This window comes from Lissotriton helveticus, chromosome 1_1, assembly GCF_964261635.1.
Source record: "Lissotriton helveticus chromosome 1_1, aLisHel1.1, whole genome shotgun sequence".
NCBI classification, from domain to species: Eukaryota; Metazoa; Chordata; class Amphibia; order Caudata; family Salamandridae; genus Lissotriton; species Lissotriton helveticus.
The window spans coordinates 1,728,195,383-1,728,218,839 of record NC_136057.1 but is presented as its reverse complement, the minus strand read 5'-3'; the positions used below and the strand labels follow the sequence as shown (position 1 = coordinate 1,728,218,839).

At 48.5% G+C, this 23,457-nt stretch overlaps 1 protein-coding gene across 2 annotated transcripts in view; it reads right to left on the bottom strand.

The window, feature by feature from the left end:
• The window catches only part of EIF4B (eukaryotic translation initiation factor 4B), a 521,766-nt gene that overhangs the window by 30,630 nt on the left and 467,679 nt on the right, over positions 1–23,457 (bottom strand). The window lies entirely within an intron of this gene.

The window sequence follows — 23,457 nt, the reverse complement described above, 5'->3', positions numbered from 1 at the left end:
AGAGTTTGAGCTATTGGCATTGTAAGGGAAATGTGCCTTATATTTACGTGTTTTGAATACTACGCTGTGTAAGAAAAGTAATCCCAGAAGTAACTTAGCTGTAATCTTACTGAAAATCCCATTCAAAGTATATGTCTCTATTCTGAAAAGCAATGTATTATCAGTAACACTCCGGTAATCAAACCAAAGTACATTTACAATTGCAATCCAAACTGTGTTACAATCTGTTTATTTAATGCAAAGTACTTACCACTTACCAGTGCCAGGCGTGCTTGTTTCTATAAAATAAAATAACTACAAAAATATTTTTATACACAAACAATTGGTCTGAAGTTGAGTCTTTGAGTGTGTGAATTCATTTGCTGACTGAGTGTGTACAACAAATGCTTAACACTGACCTCTGATACTGCCTTACTGCTCGACCACACTAACACAAATAGAGAGAGGTGCTATCTAAGTTTACCTCTGCCTACCTTAGGGGTTCCACTGGACTGTGCACACTATACCTCACTTTGGTGTAGTATATACAGAGCCAGCTTCCTACATTGGTGGACCAGCGGTGGGATATACAACTTTGCATTTGTTGGACCACTTGGTTACCACGTGATCACACAACAGTACTCTTACATTGTCTTTAGCATTCACATTTTTCAAATTGGCATTATTTGCAAAACTACTAAAAGTCTTATTGGAGCCTTGGTTAAGTCCCTTTAGAATTTTAGAAAACTAAAAGTCACTTTAGCTAGGGTTAGAAATCTTTTTTTAACAATGTCTCAAAACAAGAACCAAGCTGTTAGTGAAAATAACCACAATTGCATAGATGACTTGGTTGAGGAGCTCAACCTCACCCTCACTTTTTCCCCCAGGAGGTAAGGTCCCTATGTAAAATTCAAAACAACCATGGGGTCCCATCCCATCTGAAAATGGTGAAGAACAAACAGATGAGGAAGAAGAGGATCAGGTAGATCAACCCCCTCCACTTCATAGGGCGAAAAGGTCCCAAGTGCCCTTGACTTGAAGAGTAAACCTCTCAGTACATAGATCCCACACTAGTGGATCAGGTACAACTGAGGACATTGACGGCCTCAATGAGGACAGCCTTTTAGCAAGGCTGACCAAAAGACAATCTAGAGACCAGGTTCCTGGGTCTAAGAGAGAGAAAGCGCAGAAGTGGGGCTAGCACCCATCAATGGTGGCAGCAATATTCTTAATAAGGATAAAGAGTAATCTTATGATCCTAAAATCCCCAAAGGGATTTTCCTTAAATATAAGGAGAGTGATGATATCACAAAATGGTTCACAGCCTTGGAGAGGGCTTGTGAAATGAGAATGGCGAAGAATTAACTCTGGGGGGGCTATCTTTTGGGAACTGTTCTCTGGTAACTGCAGAGACAGACTCCTGAACCTTTCTGGGGCAGATGCTGGGTATTATGACCTCATGAAGAGAACTCTGAGGGATTTAGAGTCACAACTGAGAAATACAGAATTAGATTCAGGGGGGCTCACAAAATCCTGGATTGACTTCGTAGACTACTCAGTTAAAGCACTACATGGTTGGTTAACTGGACACATTGTGCATGATTTCAAAGGACTTTGCAATCTGTTTATTAAAGAACATATTATAAGTAATTGCACTAATGAAAAGTTACATCAGCATTTGATAGACCAAGTCTAATTTCTCCCTAAGAATTGTATAAGAAGGCAGACCACTGGGTCAAGACAAGGGTGAGAAAAATAACCACTGGGGGTGCCCAAAAGAAAGGTGTTACAAAACCTCCCCAGGGGAAAGGTGGTGAGAATACCCAAGATAAAAAGCCTAATTCTTCAAAAGGGCCCCAAAAACCTGCACAGGGGTGGGTCCCAAAACTCTTTCCAATCTACTAACAAGTACAGGGAAAAGAACTTTGATCTTTTGAAGGCCTGGTGTAACAACTGTAGGACGTTGACACTTAACTGGAGATGCTGCTTGCCCAAACAATAAGGCTTCTAGTCCTACTACAGCTACTCCTAGTGTAGCAAGCCTCCAGATGGGATCAACAGTGTGCCCAGAGCAAATCGGGTTGCGCACTGAAGTAGTTCTAGTTTCAGAAGGGGAAGTTGGGTTTGGCACTGTAGCTGTGTGGCCACCCAACTTAACGAAATACTTACAATACCCTTGGATTAATAGAACTAGGATAGAAGCTCGGAGGAATATAGGTGCCAGTGTCACTATGGTGAGAGATACACTGGTTTCCCATGAGCAATACTTGACTTACCCAGTCACCAATGCGGACAGTGTTACCACTAACCATGCAATGGCTAGGGGGACATTAGACCAGGGTGGTGGTGGTGGTGGGGTGGTGGTGGTGGGGTGGGTGTGGGGGGGGGGGGGGACGGGGAGGAGATTACTGGCCTGGAACAGGTAGTGGTCTCTCCAAAGCTACCAGCGGCATGTCTGCTTGGCACTGACCTGGAAATCTCATCATGGGCTGAGGTTGAACTGAAAACCCATGCAGCAAAGCTGGATATCCCTGCGATGGTGTGTGGAAAAACAAGAGCACAGAGCAGAAAACAGGGTGAAAAAGTGTTGGAGCCTGAAAGTGTGGCCCAACCTTCCAAGAGGAAAGGTAAGAAGACTGGGGAACCAGCTTCTGTAAAGCGAAAGGATCAGCACCCCTCTCCTCAGGGAGAGGACTTGGACACCTCAGAGGGAACTTATCCCATAGAGCTTGACCCTGACCAGGTTGAACTCTTAGACCCAGGAGGATCCTCTAGGGAAGAGCTCTGCCTTGGACATCAGGACTGTCCAACTCTTGAAAGACTGAGGCAGCAAGCTGCTGCACAGGAAAGGGGAGAGGGATTAGTTACTTACCTGTAATCCTAGTTCTCTTCCAGGGGTATCCTCATCAAAGTCATAAGCACTGAATATTCCCGCCCATGTGCGGGACCCCGGAAACAATATAAAAATATATATGTAAAAAACACATACATCTCGCTCGACATATATGTATGTACATATATTATTTTTCTCACACCAATGCAGCTCCATAACTGAGGCTAAAAACAATGTAAACACATACATGCACTGCAATTAGCAAGAAAGCAAAAGAAAAACACCTCAGGTCAAATAACCTTTGAACTTTGTGTTTTAATGAGTAGACCACTCATAAATCCTGAAAATTGCTTGTAAATAGACATTGTTAGCCCTCAGGCTGCATTGCAAAACAATAGCATAGAAAATGAAACCATTTTCAACGAAAATCTGGCACCGTGCCTTTAAGGCAGCCATGACCCCGGGCTTCCCATCATGCCTCAGGGGTGACAGTTAGGTCAGTTGTTCTTTGCATAACCCTGAAGACAGGGCTCAACCACAAGAGTGACATAGTACCAAAATCTCATTTACCTGGGGAGGCGGGTGGGTTGCTTATGACTTTGATGAGGATACCCCTGGAAGAGAACTAGGATTACAGGTAAGTAACTAATCCTTCTCTTCCAGGGGATCCTCATCAATAGTTATAAGCACTGAATAGAATAGCAAGCCCATCAACCACCTGCAGGTAAATGAGAAGTACATGACCCAACCAAACCATAACAGCCAAATAACTCAGCCGTTAAACAGATTCCTCAGGGAGGCCTGGCCCACCTGGGTATCTGCCCTCGTGTCAGAATCTAGACAGTAATGTCTGGTAAATGTATGGACAGACCTCCAGGTCGCCGCTTTACAAATCTCAGACATGGGCACATCCTGCAGGTAAGCCGCCGTGGCTGCTCTACCTCTAGTAGAATGCGCTTTAGGAGTAAACCCCAGAGGTTTCTGCGCCAACTGGTAAGCAAGTTTGATACACGAAACGATCCACCTGGAAATGGAACGTTTCGATGCTGCATGGCCAGTTCTGATCGATCCGTAGTTAATAAACAATTGATCAGAATGTCGAATAGACTTGGACCTGTCCAGATAGAACTTTAAAACCCTTTTCAGGTCCAACGAGTGTAAAGCCCTCTCAGTTGGAGTAGAGGGATTAGGAAAGAAAGTGGGTAAAGAGATAGACTGATTGACATGAAAATCTGACACCACTTTCGGCAGGAAAGAAGGGTGCGTCCAGAGCACCACTCTATTCAAATGAAATACTGTATACGGTTCCTTAGTACATAGGGCCTGAATTTCGCTCACCCTACGGGCTGACGTAATTGCTACCAAAAAAGCCGCTTTCCAGGAAATATGCTGTAAAGTAGCTTTATGAATGGGCTCAAAGGGAGGGCCCATCAACTTTGATAGTACTAGGTTCAGCTCCCAGGGAGGAGAAGGAGGCCGTACAGGAGGATACACCTTTTTCAGACCTTGCAGGAAATCTTTTACTGCTGGCAACTGGAAAAAAGAGGTTTGTGAAGGTGATCGCCTATAAGCAGTTATAGCGGCTAGATGCACCTTAATGGAGTTAAACTTCAAACCTGCTTTGGCCAGATACAACAAGTATGTAAGAACTGCTTCTTCCTAACCCTTCACCGGATTGTGACCATTCTGGACGCACCACATATAGAACCTCTTCCACTTGCATGCGTAAGAATATCTCGTGGAAGGACGTCGTGCTTCTCTCAGAATGGACATGCAGTCTTGCGGTAGTCCTAGATGGCCGTACTGAATGACCTCAGGAGCCATGCTGCCAAGTTCAGTGACGGAAGGTTGGGATGGTGAATCCTCCCTTTCATCTTCGATAATAGGTCCGGCCTGCAAGGAAGCCTCTTGTGAGGAGACACTGACAGGTGAAGTAGGTCAGTGTACCACCATTGCCTCGGCCAGTCGGGGGCAATCAGGATCATCGTTGTGCACGAGTGGTTCAGCTTGCTCACCACCTTCGGGATCAGCGGAAGTGGTGGAAAGGCGTACACAAATTCCCCTGACCAGTCGATCAAAAGAGCATTCCCTCTCGTTCCTGGTCGGTAAAACCTTGAGGCGAAGCTTGGGCATTTGCTGTTTACGTCGTCCGCGAAGAGATCTATGGAAGGACGACCCCAAGACTGGAAAACGTCGTCTAGCACTTCGTCGTTGAGAACCCAGTCTTCTCTGTCCTCGAAGTGCCGACTTAGTGCGTCCGCCCTCACATTCTGCTCTCCTGGGAGGTGGACTGCTTGAACAGACAACTTGCGAGCCAGAAGCCAATGCCAGATGCTCTGAGCTTCTAGTGACAGGGTCCTTGAGCGTGTCCCTCCCTGCTTGTTTAAATAGTACATAGTGGTGGTGTTGTCCGTTTGTACTAGAACCACCTTTTCCTGAAGCGAGGGAAGGAACGCTTTGAGAGCCAGGTGGACTGCTCTCAACTCCAGCAAGTTGATGTGGTAGGTGCTTTCCTTGGGAGACCACAGACCCTGCACCTGAAGAGGGCCCATGTGCGCCCCCCAGCCTTGTAATGAAGCGTCTGTGATGATCGTTTGTGTAGGAGGAGGCTGAAGGAAGAGAACTCCCACTTGCATGTTCTGCTTCTTCATCCACCACTGAATGGAGGACCGTGCCACCTCCGACAAAGTGATCTGATCGTCCCAGCGATCTGATTGCTGGTCCCATTTGTCCTCCAGATCCTGCTGAAGAGGACGCATCCGAAGTCTGGCGTTCGGTACCAAGAATATGCAGGAAGCCATCGATCCTAAGAGGGAGGCTATCTTTCGCACTTTCTGAGTCCTGTTGCGAAGAACTTGCTGGCACTTGAGTGCTATTGAAGACTGTCTCTCCTCCGAAGGAAACACTTTCCTACCTCGGAGTCTAGCAGAGCTCCTAGGAAGTGAATCTTCTGAGTGGGATGGGAGACCGACTTCTTGTAGTTGACATGCAGGCCTAGATGTTGACAAAGTTCTATGCATGTCTGAAATTGATTCCTCACGCTGTCTGGAGTTGGACCTTTCAACAGCCAATCGTCTAAGTATGGGTATACGAAGACTCCCCTGCGGCGTAGAGCTGCCGCTACCACTGCGACACACTTTGTGAACACTCTGGGGGCCGACTTCAACCCAAACGGGAGGACTTTGAACTGGTAGTGAGAGGTCCCCACCCGAAATCGAAGGAATCTTCTGTGATCTGGTCGTATCGGGACATGAAAATATGCGTCTTGAAGGTCCACCGAACACATCCAATTCCCCTTCCTGAGATGTGGATATATCTGGTGAAGCGCCAACATGCGAACTTTTTTTCCCCGTACATGTAGATTGAGCGTTCTCAAGTCCAGAATGGGCCTGTATTCCTCTTTCTGGCCCTTTTTTCTGACCAGAAAATACCTCGAGTATACTCCTTTCCCCCTTTGAGCCACCGGCACTCTCTCGATGGCTGATTTCTCGAGGAGTGTCGCTACTTCTTTCTTTAACCTTTGTAGCTGGTGACTTGAGGTTGACATCGGAGGAACGGGTGGAGGTAGACGATGGAAACGAAGACAGTACCCATTCTGCAGCGTAGACAACACCCATTGATCTTTTGTAATGGTCTGCCACTCTGTCCTGTGATGCGCAATGCTTCCCCCCACTGGAGTGGACAACGGCGCTGGGGGAAGTGAAGACTCATTGCTTCTGCTGAGATTTATTGAAGTTGTTGCCTTGTCGCTGATTCCCATTGCCTTTGGAATTGCGCTTGCCTTTGTATTGTGACTTTTGTTGACCTTGCTGGTTCTGGCCCTTCTGCCAGTGAGGGGTTTGAACCCTCTGCTTCGAAGAGCCCTTGTTGTCCGAACGGAATTTCTTACGGAATTCCTTCTTCTTTTCAAGCCCCACGGCTTTGAGGGTGTCTAACTCAGTCTTCATCCGTTGCATCTCCTCATCAGCACTCGCTCCAAAGAGAGACTTGCTTGAAAAAGGAAGATTCAGAATCCTGGCTTGAGCCTCGGGTTTCAATGCTGTAAGGCGCAACCATGAGGATCTCCTCGCTGTGATTCCATGCGCATAACCATGCGCAGCCAGCGTTGCTCCATCTGCCGCCGCTCCTATAATCTGATTTGAGACTTGACCGCCCTCCAACAGAATCTCCTCGAAGTCCTTCCTATCTTCCGGAGGAAGTTCATCAGAAAATCTCTGAAGTGAGTCCCACAGAGATCTATCATATCTGCCAAGCAGCGCTTCCGCATTAGAGACCTTAAGGAAAGAAGCCGAGGTGTTACAAACTCTTCTCCCCATGAGTCTTGCACCTTGCTGTCCTTATCCGGCGGTACTGTGGATGAAGAAGCTACCGCATTGGATTTTCTAGCCGCCGCAATGATTACTGAATCAGGCGGGGGATCAGACTCGAGGAACAAAGGATCCTCATCAGGAGGACGATACTTCTTGAGAATTCTAGCTGGGACGGACTTCACCGTCGCCGGAGTCAGGAAGACTTCATTCACTGGGTCCATTATACCCGGAACCAACGGCAACAAAGGTTTGGGTGTCGTTCTGTGCTGTAGGGTTTCAAATATGACCGTCGTCTTGATCTGCGGAGCAGTCCTAGGCTTCAGGGCTCCCCTGCCCAAGATGTCCTGGAACGAGAAGATATCCTCAGTTGGAGATATCCTCGAGCGTGGACTGTTCGTCAAGGTCGGAGAGTAATCCCTGTGAGAACGGTTCCTCGAAGAACCTGAAGAGCTACGGGTCCTCCTGGACCTAGATCTTCTACTTGAACGCGTTCCAGAAGGAGATCTATCTCTGTGACGAGATTTTTTCGCACTTGAATGTCTAGAACGAGACTGTTCCTTGCGGGGAGGAGCCTGGTCTCGATACGCCTTTAGCCGATCTGCCATCGCCTTGTCCTCGGCCCAGTGGTGAAGGGGTCTATACCACCTTGGGGAAACATGAATAGAAGGAGATTTGTGAGTGGGATCCTTTCCAGGTGAACGTGGCCGTGGAGGCTGATCCACTTGATCCTGTTGCGATCCTGCAGGGGACTTGGATCTCTCCCTATGTGAACCGCTGTTTCGTCCATCCGAGGATCCGCCACTGAGATGATGAGGAGGACGAGGATAGGCTCCTTAGAGATCTAGAGGAAGATCCCGACCGAGATCTCTTTTCTGCGACCCTCCTTCTCTTGGCAGGAGGTTCATGCACTGGAGATTGTCCCACCTCCGCAGCCGATGCCGATCCTGGAGAACCCAATTGAGACCGAGACTGGTCCAATGGTTCACCTTCCTTCTCCTGCAGCACCTGCCTCAAAGGCGACCTCTCCTGTGATCTTGTAGGAGCGATGCTCACTGGCTGGGAAACGCTCCGTTCTCTGGATCTCCGCTGATCCATAGACAGTGGCTGTATCGACGCCGAGCGCTGAGCTGAAATACGCTCTCTCGACGTCGACCGCGGTTTCCTCGACACCGATCCCTTCGGCATAGAGCATCTCGCCGTTGAAGGACGTCCACTCGACGACGACTGAGGCTGCTTCGACGCCGATCGCCAGTGCTCTGTCGGCAACGGGGTCTGCCTCGAGGCCGAATGCCGCTTGCCTGAATGCGACGGAGGCTGCCTCGACGTCGAACGCCATTGATTGGGCGTCGACGTGGGCTGCTTCGACGTCGATCGACTGTGTCGACGAAGGCTCCCTCGACGCCGAACGACCATGACTAGTCGTCGACAGAGGATGACTCGACGCCGAACGCCGGTGGCCTGGCGTCGACGGAGAAAGCCTCGACGTCGCAGCATGACGATGCTGCTTCGACGTCATGTGGCTCGCCGTCGAACTCTTCCGCTTCGACGGTGACCTATCCCTCGACGCTGTCTGTAGCGGAGGTACCTTGGATGTTGACGCTGAAGACATCTTCTTCGTCACCGTCGACGCCGAATGTGAACCAGTCGGGGCTTCTTTCGACGTCGACCGCGCCTTCCGACTTTTCTGCTTCTTGGGAGATCTTCCTCTCTCAGAAAGCCCATAAACACGAATTCTCTCACGTTCCTTAAGAGTTCTGGTTGATAAAACCTGGCAGTGTTCCCAGGTTTTCGAGGAATGAGAATCTGGTAGGCACAGGATACACACTGAATGAGTGTCAGTCTTGGCCATCTTCCTTCCACATGAAGGGCACTTGTCAAAGAGAGAAGGCATCTTTGACAGAAAAATCACCTTTTTTAAGCCTAAAAAAGGTAGCAGTAACACCCTAAGTCCAAAAGACGTCGAGTGAAAGCAAAAAATTGTAGATAACAAGAATATTTTTTGACAAAAAGCCAATAAGAAAGGGAGCTGTTTCACCAGGGTCCTGACTGAAGGAGCCGGAAAGAACAACTGACCTAACTGTCACCCCTGAGGCATGATGGGAAGCCCGGGGTCATGGCTGCCTTAAAGGCACGGTGCCAGTTTTTCGTTAAAAATGGTTTCATTTTCTATGCTATTGTTTTGCAATGCAGCCTGAGGGCTAACAATGTCTATTTACAAGCAATTTTCAGGATTTATGAGTGGTCTATTCATTAAAACACAAAGTTCAAAGGTTATTTGACCTGAGGTGTTTTTCTTTTGCTTTCTTGCTAATTGCAGTGCATGTATATGGGTTTACATTGTTTTTAGCCTCAGTTATGGAGCTGCATTGGTGTGAAAAAAATAATATATGTACATACATATATGTGGAGCGAGATATATGTGTTTTTTACATATATATTTTTATATTGTTTCCGGGGTCCCGCACATGGGCGGGAATATTCAGTGCTTATGACTATTGATGAGGATCCCCTGGAAGAGAAGTCAGTAGTACCCGACGAGTTTATTGGGAAGAGGGACTACTGTACACTGAGGCCAGAGACTCCAAACCTGGAGCCACCAGGAGAGTGGTAGTGCCACAGAAGTACAGGAAGTTTCTCCTAACTTTAGCTCATGACATCCCCCTAGCTGGGAATCTGGGCCAAACAAAGACTTGGAAAAAGCTCATTAGCCACTTTTACTGACCCCAGATGTTCCAAAAAGTAAAGGAGTTTGTCAGCTCCTGTGTCACCTGTCAGGCTAGTGGCAAGACAGGTGGCCCCTCAAAGGTCCCCCTGACACCACTATCTGTGGTGGGGGTTCTCTTTGAAAGGGTAGATGTGGACATAGTGGGTCCACTTGAACCTCCCACAGCATCAGAAAAAATCCTTCTAGTGGTAGTGGATCATGACAATAGGTATCCTGAGGCAGTTCCCTTTAGGACTACTACAGAAACTGCTGCAAGATGGCCGCCTGGCAGGAGCTCCTGTGAAGAGCTCCCAGTGCTTGGGACCCCGCCTCGGGCTTTATCCCGATTAGCACCCATCAGACCCATCTGAAGCAGAAAGAAAAGTAACTGGATCAACAAAACAAGTAACAGGATTCCACAAGTAACTGGATTACTGAATTACGAACCTGATCGACGACGGAGCCTGGAGTCTGAGGAGCACCGACCGGCCACTGGACACATCGCAACGCCGTGACTCTGGACTTTCCCCCCCGTCGCGTGAGTGGGACTGGGCGGCGGCTGAAACTCCGGGAGCCTGCAGAGTGCACCGTGCCACCCGCACCTCGGTGACCAACACACACCACAGAAGAGGACTCGCAGCGACACTGGGGAGGTGAGTGAGGCCCCCCGCCCCCCCCCCCGACCGCTCAGAGGCACAAGTTGGTGCGCTGGCTGCTGCGACTGGCGGGGAAGTGCAGAGAGGAGCCGCCGGACGCACGCACAGTGAGCATTTCACTGCCTGCGGGAGAGCTCCTGACGGGCTGAGGGCATCCGCAGCAACACCGGAGCGGTCCTGAGGGAAGTGAGCCGCAGGAGGGCCCCAGGGATTGCACCGGTCTGTGGGGTCTCGCGGCGCTGGCCGTGCTCGAAGCTACGAGCCCTGTGCTGCCTGTAGGAGGGCTCCTGGCTGGGGGGGGGTCGATCTACCGGAGCGGCCTGACAGGACTCACGGCAGCCCGAGGGCGGAGAGAGGCCCCACCCGCCCCACGAAAGAGAGGCAGTCTGTTGCGCTGGTTTCTGAGACGAGCGGGACATAGAGCAACATAGGATCAGAGACGCCGGCTCCACGGCAGAATAGGTGGCGGCTGCAGCGGCTGATCAGTGAATGCGGTAAATTTTACTCAGCATTATAACTACTCTTTGCTGCATAACTCAACAGGCGAAAGCTGGAAAAGGCGCCTAACGCATCAGGAGAAAGCAGGCAAAGGTGTTTACAGTGTTTACATTGCCCCATCCGTTTGATGGGGAAAGGTATCTACTTTGCCCCATTCGTTTTTCGTTTGTTTTGCAAAACATCTCTGCTCAAAATGGCCGGGGCCATAAACTGCAATTAATCCCCTCTTGCACCACGCCTGAGTCCACGAGGCCCCTCAGCAGCACCACTTAAGATAACCAGACTGAAGATAACACTCCCCTGGAATGCAAGGTCCGAGCCAGCCGGAATAGAATCTGAAATTGCTTTCCCTGCTTTGATAACAGCAACAACAGAAAGAGGACCAATGATACTATCCCCCTACTTGGCAGCTGCTTTGGCAGCCATCTTGGACTAGTCATTCCCATCAGTGAACATATCCTTAGAACTGGCCATTTATACCAATCCCACCCATCACAGACTTTGCCTAGCGCTGCATCTAATTCTTCGTGGGACTAAATGGCTGCCTTTTATTGCAGTATTATAGATGGTATTTCACACATTTTATGTAACCTGCTCTCATATTTTACTGGTTGAGCACTAGAGTCTTATGTGTCTATTGTAACCTAAGTCTGCACCTATACTGGTACCTGTATATCCTTAGCATTTATTCCAACAGGTATTTAGTATGCTATCCCTATTTGCATAGCGTATATTTTTGTTAGTTGATCCCATCTCACTTCTATCCCTACTATGCACTGATTGATACCTCATATACCTCATTAGTTGTAAATTACACCCACTCACTTTATACTACTGGATTGCATTGATGCATAATATTTATTTGTTGGGTTTTCGATGTAAGCTACGTCACGATATTGCACTGATTATTACTACCTCATTCACCTCGCTCTGTCATGTAAGCTGCACCCAGCCACTTTCTACGCCTAGACTACACTGCTGTTACCTCGTACATTCTAATATGTAACTTGGCTTCCACCTAATCGGTCCTACCTCTCATAGTTGGTTACACGGTGTAAGCTGACTGCTACCTCGTATATAGGATACATTTGGTAAGCTGCACCTACGCACGGTCTGATCGGGGATCACACTGACTTCTACCTCTTATACTTTTGATCACTCACTAGTGTCTTCCTTGGCCTTGTAACTAGCGGCTGACAGTTTGTACTATCGTCCTATTTCCTACACCTAACGCCACAGCCTCTCTAAAATGGAGCTCAACGGCAAGTACACTTTTAGAATTAACTACCCCTCCACCCCTCTCTCCAAAAATGCCATTAAACGTTTTAAACACAACTTCTTGAGGTCGCACCCTGAAACACCCTTTGCCGACACCTACTTCTCACCGGGCAATGGAGCCCTGAATACCGATATCATCTTCGACACCGCACGCAGAGCCCAATGGAGGAAAACTTTCCTATCCCTACTCACAGTCTCCACCACCAGGAAAACAACTCATGGCCTAATTCTCACCATCACACCTTCCCACCTCTTCCCTGGCAGGTCTACCATTACTATCTACAATAACGGGATTGTCCTAATCCAATCCACGGACAAGAACCTGGAATTACTAGACAACCTGCTCCCCAAGTTCAAAGAGCACCTCTCCAAGCTGCGGACCCCCACCCAGAACTCCGCCAGCACTATCACCCCTGACGTCGCAGCCACCACCTACTACACTTCTACCCCCAGCACCCCAGTAAATGGCCCACCTGCTGTTAACGCCCCCCACTCCCCAAGGACAGTCACAAATATCTCCACCGCACATACTAGCAGCCCCTCTAACATGACCCTTCTTATCCCCACCCATACCCCCTCCATCCCTCTCTCGCCGGACAGAACATCCCCCACCCACAACACACCACCATCTGAACTAGCCACCGCCCAAAGTTTATCCACCCCCCCTCCCAGCCCCCCCACGACAGACACCTCTCCCTCCCCACTCCCACCCACGAATCTCTCACACCTGACACAACAACTCCCACCCACAACACGCCTACATCTGCACACACCATCACTCGGAGTTTATCCACCCATCCCCCCCCACGGCAGACACCTCTCCCTTCCCTGCTCCCTCCCCACTCCCAACTCTATCTCCTTCCCAACAAAAGATACAGAACATACCTCCTCCCTTACCTTAGCATCCCCCTCTCTCCCACCTCCTATTCTCAGCCCTCACTACCCTCCTGTCTCCCCCACTGTCTTCAGCCTGCACTCACTCTTCTACTCACCGGCACAGTCTCCCACTGAAGTCACTACCTATGCTTCCCACCCACCGCCTGTCTCACCTACATCACCCACACCCCTCGCCCATAAACACGTCCACACCTTGAATACCATCCCACTCATTAGCACCGCGGAACCCCTCAACAACGCTAGTATACCCCCCCCCCCCCCCCGATACCCTGCCTGCTCTCCAGCTCACTACTCAATCACTCACCAACGGCTCTCTCCACCAACACCTTCCCCAATGACCCTCCTGACCTGACTTTATCCACCCTCCAACAAGTCACCCTCCAACAAGTCAAAGAGGAAATCTTACAAATCAAAAAAGACGTCCACGCAATCAAAGACCTTCTCTCCTCACAGCCCAGTCTACCTCCCACCATCCCACTACCCTACAAACGACGCACCCTCCCTACATACCCTCGCCCCCGACGACACCAGCAATGGCCTACTATCCCCGTTCGCAATAATTCCCACCGCCCCCGTCGTGTTCTCAACCCCTTGTCGGACCGCGACCTATGCTCTCTCCTACGCTCTTATGGCCCAGGTCCGGTAAAAGACTTTTCCAACTCACACATCCCCATACCCACAATTCTTACAAACCCTCTGAGGCTCCCAACACTCAACAACAGAGGCTCCGTCCCTAACAACCTCAGAAAAGTTCCCCTCACACTAGAAAGCTCGACCACCCTACTCTCTCCCAAACTCAAATGCATCCTACTAAACTGCAGATCGGCCCAGAGACATTCCTCCGACATCGCGGATCTCGTCTCAGATAGGGATCTGGACCTAGCCATTCTAACGGAAACGTGGCTCACTGAAGCCTCTACCCCGATTATGGACATACTAGTCCCCCCCAATTATCACATCATTAGGCTGGACAGGTCTCCTGGCAAGACGGGCGGGGGAATTGCATGCATCTTTAGGAGCAACCTCTCCGTTACTCAAGTCACCTCCCCCTCCCTTTCCTCCTGTGAACTCCTCTGCCTCGACATCACCAGTGAGGGCAAACCAGTCTGTGCTTTACATCTCATCTATCACCCGCCTGGTGACAATCTCATATTCACCCAACAATTCATGGACCTGATCACTTCCAATGCCGGTCGGCAGACCACTCAAGTCTACCTGGGTGACTTCAATCTCCACTGGAACGATCAGAAAGACACCGTGGTGAATAGTCTCAAAACTTTCCTCAATGCGCTTGACCTCACCCAATTATGCGATAAACCAACACACGACAAAGGCGCGATACTCGATCTCATCATTGCCAAAGAGAACGCTATTCAACTGGAGGCGATTATACCCTGCGATTGGTCAGATCACCACATTATCACCTTCTTTATCAACGAAAAAGTTAAACCTAACCCTACTCAACCAATCAAATCCAAAACATGGAAAAGGGATTTGAAGAATCTTAACCCCTCTACCCTACCTCCCCACATCGGCAACCTCCTCCTTCCCCCTTCAGGTGCCTCAGATGTTCAATCACTGACTGACCACTACCGTGACTCTATGAATACAATAGTCAATGAAGTCGCCCCTCTGCAACTGAAGAGTCTCCACCAAAATTTCTAACCCCTGGTATGATGACAGACTCAATGACGAAAGGCGTAATATGCGAATGGCAGAGCGCACCTGGAGATCGGACCCTTCAGCACTGCATCTCAAAAAGCTTAAGAACAAGAGAAATGCCTACTTTAGGAAAATAAAGCACACAAAGTCGGACTTCTTCAGCCGCCAGTTGGACCAAGCGAAGAACAGGCCAAGAAAGCTGTTCGAGCTAATCAAGACCCAAACAAAGGCACAACCCACACAATCAAACAGCACAACAAATGACACCCCACACTGTGAAGCCTTCTCTGCTTTCTTTAAACTAAAGACTGACAACATAAGAAATTACCTCATCATGGATGTAAGCCGATACCCCAACCACACCAGAATGGCAGACACTCAACCTAAAAACAAGGCATCCTGGCAGTACTTCGATACCTATTCGGAAGAAGCAATACACAAGCTGCTCTGCACCTTGAAGCCCTCTAATCACCTCAAAGACCCTCTACCTGCTAATGCTGTAAAAGACTTTATCCCCTTGCTCCTCCCTCTCTGGACCAAGATCATCAACAGCTCTTTGCAACAAGGCCACATTCCAGACTCCCTTAAGGTGGGGCAAGTCACGCCTATACTCAAGAAACCTACAGCTGATCCGTCTGACCTAAACAACTATCGGCCCATCACCAATATCCCCACCCTGGCCAAACTGCTGGAGAAATGTGTCCAACTCCAACTAACAAAACACATTGATCAATTTGACCTCCTCAACCCTCATCAATCAGGCTTCAGAGCGAAACATAGCACGGAAACAGCTATGACACATATAATTGATGACGCTCTCCAAATTCTGGATCGCAATGAGTCCTGCCTCCTCATCCTTCTTGACCTCTCGTCAGCATTTGACACGGTCAAACATGAGAACTTGCTGGAGCTGCTAAGTACTCGAATGGGGCTATCGGGAACTGTTCTCAAGGGGTTCTCGTCCTTCCTTCACAACCGGTCTCAGAGGTTCAAGATCGACAATGTGCTATCTACACCTGTGCCTGCAGATCTAGGTGTTCCACAAGGATCCACCCTCTCCCCTACACTGTTCAACCTCGTTATGGAACCGCTCGCCACCTTGCTTCAAGCATCCAATGTTAAATTCCATATGTACGCCGATGACACAACTCTATCTAAAGTTACAATCCCCGGAAGATATCAAACATCTGAATTCCACGCTTATTAACACCCAATCTTGGCTGGCCGATAATCACCTCAAACTAAATGCTCTGAAAACTGAGTTCCTACTCATCTCACCCCCGGCGAAAATCTCCACCACCCAAACATGGCTCAACAACCTAACAGCACTCAATGTCCAACCTACCATCGTGGACTCAGCGAAATCCCTAGGCATCACACTCGACGCCAAGCTCAACATGCAGCAGCACGTCAGCAAAGCCACAAAAGCAGCTAATTTCCAAATTAACACGCTGAGGAAAATTAAACCCTTCCTCCCGGCCAAAGACTTCCAAACTGCTGTACAAGCTTTAGTCATCCCGCGAATAGACTACGGAATTGCGGCCCTCAGCGGTCTCCCGCTATCCACAACAGCTCCCTTAAGAGCCTCCCTGAACGCTGCCGCGAGACTCATTACTGGCTCTAGAAAGCATTCGCACATATCCCCAGACTTAAAGTCTCTAAAATGGCTGCCTTTTGAAGCCAGAATACAGCTAAAAATTGCAGTTATGACACACGCGGCCGTGAACCACAAGGCACCCAACTACCTCGCTCAAAAGCTGTCTATATCAGGAGGTTCGAGATCCAATAGGAGTACAAAAAATCTACTCCTGAAACCTCGTAGATTCCGGAAAGTGAAAACTTACAAGCGCTCCTTCTCAGGAATGGCACCCAGGATCTGGAATGCGCTCCCTCCTGAAACCAGGCTGATCTCCTCCACGGCACTCTTCAAGAAAGAGGTGAAAACCATCCTTCTGGCCAAGATCTCCTGATCGTTATAGATGTTGGTTCAGAGACTCTGCATTGCTTTGTATCACTGCTTACCCTATCCCTTGGCACTATACTCTACTTGCTGGGGGGCACTACTACGCTACTCTCTTACTACCGACCAAGATATGATACACGTTGGTTTACTGATCCACCTGAACACCTCTGTAGTGGGATCAATGACTTATGCTGTCCTAGATTACTTCCTTACCTGATTGTATATGATTGGTTTTATGTATGTTTTTTTATTATCCATGTTATTACCATGTTATTGACTTTTATACTGTTCCCATTATCTCTGTTGACTCCTACTGCCCCTACCCTGTCTTTGTGAAGCGCTCTGATATCTGTAAGGATCCTGTTCGCGCTATATAAAACTTTGAATAAATAAATAAATACAGCTCCTGCAGTAGCCAAGTCCCTCATTGGTTTCTTCAACAGGGTAGGGTTTCCTAAGGAGATGGTTTCAGACAGATTCCAACTTCATGTCTGCGTACCTAAAACACATATGGAAAGAGTGTGGAGTGCAGTACATGTTTACTACACCCAGTCACCCACAAACCAATGGCCTTCTTGAGATTCAACAAGACACTTAAAAGCGTGATTATGGGCCTCCCTGAAAAACTCAAAAGGAGATGGAATGTCCTCTTACCATGCCTGCTTTTTGCTTACAGAGAGGTGCCACATAAGGGAGTAGGGTTTTCCCCCTTTGATCTTTTGTTTGGCCATCCGGTGAGGGGACAACTCTGTCTTGTAAAAGAGGGTTGGGAGAAGCCTCTCCAAGAACCCAATTGAGATATTGTAGACATCTACTTGGCCTAAGGTTGAGAATGGCTGAGTACATGGAAAAGGCATCCAAGAATCTTGAGGCCAGCCAGGAGATTCAGAAGCACTAGTATGACCAAAAAGTTGCACTGGTAGAATTCCAACCAGGGCAACTTGTGTGGGATTTTAAGCCAGTGGCACCAAGCGGTCTCCAGAACAGATTGAGTGGCCCTTACTCTAAACTAGGGAGAAAAGAAAGTGTGAGGTCACCTACTTGCTTGACCTGGGCACAAGCAGGACACACAAAAGGGTTATCCATGTGAACTGCCTGAAGCTCTACCATGACAGGGCTGACATCACCATGCTGATGGTGACGGATGAGGATCAGGAGAGAGTGAACCTCTCCCTGACCTCCTCTCATACAGCAGCCAATAAGAAGGGTCAGTGGAGTTGTCTTTTCAGACACCCTCTCTGCCCAACAGCAGACTTTTGCAAGCAAGTCTTGTGTAGTATGCTAAGCTCTTTTCTTTGACCCCTGGTCAGACAAACTGGTGTACCCCTGATGTGGACACTGATGACAGTACACCTATCAAAATCTAAATCTATCGACAGTCTGATCATGTCAAGGAAAGAATCAGAGCTGAAGTGCGCAATATGCTGGAGTTCGGGGTTATTGAACCCTCTGGGAGCCCCTGGGCCAGCCCCGTGGTTCAAGTCCCCAAACCTCACCCACAGGGTGGTGTAAGAAAGTGGCTCTATATATACTGGGCAGTGTGTACAGAGTCCCCAGAGGTTTGGCAGAGACTAAAGTTAGATATAACTTTACTCTCTAAAGTGGTAGCTTGGTCTAGCAGTAAGGCAGTATCAGAGGACAGTGTAAAGCATTTGTTGTACACACTCAGTCAGCAAATGGTCTCACACACTCCAGAACTGAACTCTAGGCCAATTGTTTTGTATCAAAATATATAGTTTTATTTTAGATCCAACAAGGTATCAAAATATACTTTCTCAAAATGAGTTACTTTAGTTAAATAATTTTCAAATAGGCATTAGACTTTTTGAATGCAATAGTTACAGTTTGTTGCAATAGGCAACACAATTTCAAACAATGCAACATTGAGCTCAATGGGAATTTTCAGTTAAATGCATATAATTGGTAGATTACTTTTCTAACCACAAAACTGGATCCTAGATTCAGTCCTGGGACATGTCCTGTAAACAGTTAAGTAAAAAAGTTTTGGTTATGGTAGTGATTTTTAAGGAATATTATTGTATTTTAAAAGTTGACACTTAGAAACTTTTTCAGTTGAAATTACCAATGTTATCCTATGGAAGGAAATTCAATTTGCAGGTACATCTAGGGGATTGATATTATTGTTGTGACAATATATTACAAAACGTTTCCACTTAGCTGCATAGAATGCTCTAGTGGTTGGGCGTCTAGCTTCTTTAATGACGTTCATGCAGTCAGGAGGAAGGTTAAGGTAACCGAATTCTAGGACCTCAGGAGCGAGAACGCAAGGTTGAGCTGAGCTAGGTCCGGGTGTCTGATCTCTCCATGGTTCTGGGTTAAGAGGCGAGGAGATAGGTATAGTTTTTGGTGCTGTACTACAGAGTTCCAGCAGTGTGGTGTACCACGGTTGTCTGGCCCACGTCGGAGCAACTAGAATGAGGGTTAGAGAATGCTGCTGAAGTTGCGCACTACTAGTGGCATGAGTGGGAGAGGAGGAAAAGCGTACGCAAATCTGCCTGACCAGTTCATCCATATCGCAATGCCTTTGGACAATGGGTGTGGATATCTGGCGGCGAAGCTTGGGCATTTGGCGTTTTCGTTGGTGGCAAAGAGGTCTATCTGAGGTTGTCCCCAAATCTGGAAAACAGTTGAAAAACTTGCGGATGAAGTTCTCACTCGGGGATCTGTTGTGTTTGACGGCTTCACAGATCTGCCATGGTGTTTTGTACCCCTGGAACATGTTGGGCTAAGAGGAATAAGGTTTGAGGTATAGCCCACCGCCATATGTTCTGTGCTAGCTGAGAGAGTTGTAGGGAGTGTGTTCCGCCCTGTTTCTGTATGTAATACATGGCTGTCATGTTGTCTGTGCGGACTAATACAGTCTTGTTTGATATTTGCTTTTGGAATGCTTTTAAGGCTAGGAATATGGCTAGTAACTCCAGGTGGTTGACATGTTGTTGTGTCCACCTGCCTTGCATGGTGTGTTACAGTAGGTGGGCTCCCCAGCTGGAGAGCGATGCTTCCGCTGTCAAGACTATCTGAGGAACTGGCTTGAGGAACAGTCGCCCTGTGGAAAGGTTTTTGGGGTTCCACCACTGCAGAAAGCAATGAGTACAACCGTCCACCAACACTAGACCTGTCAATTAACCTTGAGGCTGGTTCCATTGGCGTGCTAAGCACTCTTGGAGAGGACGCATGGGGCACTATAAAAATGTAAGATGCCATCATCCCTATGAGCTGCATGAACACTCGAGCTGGAAGGGAGTGTTTCTGGTTGAAATTTTGTGAGAAGAGCTTGCATGTTTGCTATTCTGAGAGGAGAGGGATAAGCTAGCGCTCTTGAGGTGTTTATTGTGGCACTGAGGTATTGTTGTATGTGGGACGGGTGCAGATGGGACTTGGTGTGGTTTATTGTGAACCCCAAGTCGTGAAGCAGCTGGATAGTGGTGCGAGTGTGTTGTACACACTAGTTGTAGGAGCTGGCTTTAATGAGCCAGTCGTCTAGATATGGGAAGACGTGAATGTGCTGACTTCTTAAATGTGCTGCCACTACTGCTAGCCACTTGGTGAATACTCTTGGTGCTGTGGTGACTCCGAATGGGAGTAATTTGAATTGATAGTGCTGACAATCTATTACAAATCTGAGATACTTCCTGTGAGCGTTGTGAATGGAAATGTGGAAGTAGGCGTCGTTGAGATCTAGAGTAGCAAGGAAGTCGTTTTGTGAAAGAAGAGGAAGGACCTGTTGGAGCGTGACTATGTGAAAATGGTCTGACTGTATGTATATGTTTAAAGGTCTGAGGTCTAGAATAGGCCTTAGAGAGCAGTCCTTCTTTGGAATAAGAAAGTAGAGGGAGTAAACGCCCTTGTTTTGATGGTACAGAGGAACTGGTTCTATGGCACTTTTTTCTAGTAGGGATATTACCTCTTGCTTTAGCAATAATAGATGCTCTTGTGACATTGGACGCTGTTTGGGTGGTATTTTTGGGGGGTGGGGGGGTAGATGTTAGTTTGAGATAGTAACCTGATTGAATAATTGGTCGCACCCACCTGTCTGATGTGATGTTGGTCCAGACAGGGAGACATTGTTGTAGTCTTTCCCTCACTGGAGTGGAATGGTGAGGGGGAAGTGGAGGAAAGTCATTGGGTAGGGGTGGAGGCAGAGCAGGCGTTGTTAGTTTTGCCACTGCCTTTGTTATGGTTACCCCTGTAACCCCCTCTTTGGTAGCCCCTAGTGAAGGAGGATTGGCTAGGGGTCTTATAAGAAGTGGAGGGGCTATCGGAAGAGTAGCCTCTTATGTTGCCTCTGTAGGATGAGCGACGAAAGGAGTGTGAGAGCTTGAGACTGCAAGGCTCCCATAGATTTAGCTGTGTCGGTATCCTTTTTCATCTTTTCAAGGGATACATCGACATTAGGGCAAAATAGGTGTTGCTCATCAAATGGTTGATTGAGGATGGAACTCTGGACCTCCGGTTTGAAACCTGAAATGCATAGCCAGGCATGCCTACACAAAAGGACGCTGGTGTTAATTGCCCTTGAAGCAGTATCTGCGGAATCTAGGGCACAACTCATGGAGGTATTGGTGATAGTTTTACCTTCCTGTATGAGTTCATTGGCCCTATTTTTACATTTGTCTGGGAGATGCTGCATTATGGATTCCAGCTCATCATAATGTCCCCGGTCATATCTTGCTAACAGCGCTTGAGTATTGGCGATGCGCCATATTTTTGCTGCCTGTGACGCCGTTTGTTTACCAGACGCGTCAAGGAGTTTAGACTCCTTATCTGGTGGGGGGGGGGGGGGCCTCACCTGATGTTTGAGAATTGGCCCGTTTCCGTGCATTGGAGACTACAAGGGAGCCTAGCGGTGCGGGCCTCTAATATAGGCTGGATCTGTAGGGGCAGCTTTGTATTTTTTCTCAATTCGGGGTTGAGGACTCGAGCCCTGGCTGGACCTTTAAATACCTCTGGTGCATGCTTAATGACCCCCTTAAGCATTGGCAGAATTGAAGTGAACCTTTGCGTATTGTCAAACGTGTCCATTAAGAAATCTTCCTCCACAGCGTCTGTGTGTAGGTCAACCCCATGGTATTGGGCAGCCCTATGAAAAAGTAGGTTAAAACCTATAGTGTCCTCTGGGGGGGTGGGGGAGGCCTGGAGGGATATACATCATCCTGAGGAACGTAAGGGACGTCAGGGGTGTTATAATCATCCCATGAGTTAGGTGAGTGAGGGGGACTAGTGTTTCCTGATGGCTCATCCGCACCCCCCCTGTATCATCAGAATCTGTATCCACATAATCATCTTGCCTACTGGAATAGGGGATGGTGTAGGAGGATGATGTGGTGGGGTGGAGGAGGAGGGGGAGGAGGTGGAGAAGGGATCCTTAATGGAGAGGTTGCAATGTCTTTTTAGGAGGAGGCGCAGGCGCATCTAGTTGTCTCTTTTTGGACCTAAGACCAAACTGTTCAGTCTTAGGATCCTTTACAAGAGTCTTTTGAGTACGATCTGGTGTAAAAAGCTCTTCTGTAGAAGGCAGATCCTTCAGTGTCGAAGTTCCCGGTTCCGGAGGCTTTTTCGGCACTGACTCGGCAGCTATTCTGGGGTCTTTTGGCTTAAAACCGTGACCTTTTGCAGTGTCCTGGCGGAATGTGGTGTTATTTCGGTTCAGAGGTTTTTTTCGGTTCCGAAGCCTGTAGGTGGCAATTGTTTGCTCAGCTGTGAGTGTGGTTTCGGAATCGATGAGCTGGAGCCAGTCTTCGGCGCAGAGTGCTTGGATGTCGAAGCAGCGGTCGGCATGGATGAGGAAGAAGATGGCTTCTTTTTCAGTGTCGGTTGTGTGTCGGCAACGGGAGTAGGCTGACTCGAGCCCGAGACGCCTGAAGGCTTGGTAGGATTCTTTGCCGAGCCCGAATCCGGGGCATGGGAAGCAGTCTCTCGGTGTGCACCCGGGCCAGAGGAAGAGGATGTGACCGAAGCCTTTTTGGAGGGTGTCGAGTAAGGGTCGAGTCAACGTGTGTACTTACGACCCGTTGCGCCGGAGTGATGTCCTCGACGTCTGAGTCTTCGGCGTAGCTGACGCCTTCTTCGGCCCGCTGCCGTTCTGGTACGTCGACGCCCTCTTCAAAGATGTCGTCGGGGATGGAAGCGGACGAGCCAACCATGGTCCTTCGAGCTTGTCAGTTCCGCATTGTCTTCTTGGAGCGGAAGGAGGCACAAGCTGAACAGTCCCTGGCCTCGTGCTCTGGCGAGAGGCAAAGGTTGCACACATCATGGAGATCGGTGTGGGGAAACTTCGACCCACATTGAGGACACTTCGTCAATGGCGTCCTTTCCATGAGCAAGAAGATGAGGCCTAGGTAGGCCCGAAGGCCTTCGTCGACGACCGGAATCAAAGACTTAAAAATTGTCGAGACTCGCGTCAAGACGGGAAGCGCGTTCAAGACAATAACGTCGGAAACGGGTGAGGGATTGCGCACCGAACAAAACTCTGTTCCAAACCGGAGCGCAGGAAACACATCCGAGCCCGATGGTAGAAAAAAATAATCTGAGGATGGAGCCGATGCTCAAGCGCAATGTGATCCAAAAGAGGAGTCCCCTATCTCGTGACTTCCAAAGAGTTTTTTAGGACAAAAACAAGTGCAAACATCCGGGCCCAACACTAGATGGTGATCTAT